The 1,799-nt window shown below is 49.1% G+C and overlaps 1 pseudogene; it reads right to left on the minus strand.

Annotated features, from left to right (window-relative positions):
• Positions 1–1,274: 1,274 nt before the first annotated feature.
• LOC124552794 lies at positions 1,275–1,392 on the minus strand (annotated as a pseudogene).
• Positions 1,393–1,799: the final 407 nt, after the last annotated feature.

Consider the following 1,799-nt stretch of genomic DNA (forward strand, 5'->3'; position numbering starts at 1 on the left):
AGCTGATATTCAACCGTATGAAACTTCGGTGGTGGTCTGTATTCGGTGGTTCTGCACCTACCACAATAACAAAAAAAAAGAAAAAGGAAAAACACCCCTATTGTACTTCCTACGGTGTGTGTCCCATGTAACGGGGAAGGATGCTATATTGTTATAACGTCAGCGAGCGGGAACGAACGTGTTAGCGAAATCAAGTACAGTGAGATGACAGAAGTCATGGGATAGTGATATGCACATATACAGAAGGCGGCGGTATTAGGTACACAAGGTGTACAAAGGCGGTGCATTGGCGGAGCTATCATTTGTATTCACGTTGGCTGTTTCATGCGAAAAGTTTTCCGACGTGATTATGGGCACACAAAGCGAATTAACTGATTTTGAACACGGCGTGGTAGTTGCAGCCAGACACATGGGAGATCCCATTTCGGAAACCGTTAGGGAATTCAATATTCCGAGATCCACAGAGTCAAGCGTGTGCCGAGAATACGAAATTTCTGGTCTTACCTCTCACCACCGAAAGCGAACTTCGCTTAAGGACCGAGGGCAGCGGCGTTCTCACTGCTAAGAGACAAGCAACAATGCGTGAAGTAACCGCAGAAATCAACATGGGATGTACGACGAACGTAGCCGTTAGGAAAAGTGCGGCGAACTTTGGCGTTAATGGGCTATGGTAGCAGACTACCGACTCGAGTGCCTTTGCTAACGCCACGACATCGTCTGCAGCACCTGTCCTCCTCTCGAGGCCACATCGTTTGGACCTTAGACTACTGGAAACCGTGGCCTGGTCAGATGTGTCACGATTTCAGTTGGTAAGCGCTGACTGTGGTGTTGGAGCACGGCGCAGACCCCACGAACCCATGGATCCAAGTTGTCAACAAGGCACTGTGTGAGGTGGCGGTGGCTCGATAGTACTGTGTGCTATATTTATACTGAATGGACTGGGTCCTCTGCTCATTGACTGGAAATGTCCTACTATGAGAACATTTGTAGTCAGTCATTCATGGACGTCTTGACTCCAAACAAAGATGGAATTTTTGTGGATAACAATGTGCTACTTCACCGGGCCACAATTGGTGCGGTTACTTTCAAAAAAAGCACTCCGTCTTCAGGCCACAGGTGCCCCATCGGGACCATCCGACGGCCGTGTCATCCTCAGCTGAGGATGCGGATAGGAGGGGCGTGTGGTCAGCACACCACTCTCACGGTCGTTACGATGGTTTTCTTTGACCGGAGCTCCTCGATTTGCATCACGTGACAGAGTGCACCCCGAAAAATGGCAACAACTCATGGCGGCTAGGATGGTCACCCATCCAAGTGCCGGCCACGCCCGACAGCGCTTAACTTCGGTGATCTGATGGGAACCGCTGTGTCCACTGCGGTAAGGCCGTTGCCTACTTTCAAAAACGTACTCGATAATTCGAGCGAGTGATTTGGCCGCCCATGTAGCCTGACATGAATGCCATCGAACATTTATGGGATGCAATCGTGAGCTCAGTTGATGCACAAAATTTTGCACCGGCAACGCTTTAGAAGCTATGGGCGGCTATGGAGGGAGTACGGATGAATATTTCTGCAGGGAACTTTCAACCACTTGTTGAGTTCATTTCTCGTCGAGGTCACGCACTACACCAGGGAAAAGGAGGTCCAACCCGAAGTTAGGAGGTATCCTTTGACATATCTCACCTCAGAGTAGTTCTGAATTGAGAGGCCTGGGGACTGAGTGGGGTTATAAACTTATATGTTTGGAAATTTGGTAACAACTGGATTTGTTACTTGATGACCATTCAAATGCCGCTGGA

This window comes from Schistocerca americana, chromosome 10, assembly GCF_021461395.2.
Source record: "Schistocerca americana isolate TAMUIC-IGC-003095 chromosome 10, iqSchAmer2.1, whole genome shotgun sequence".
NCBI classification, from domain to species: domain Eukaryota; kingdom Metazoa; phylum Arthropoda; class Insecta; order Orthoptera; family Acrididae; genus Schistocerca; species Schistocerca americana.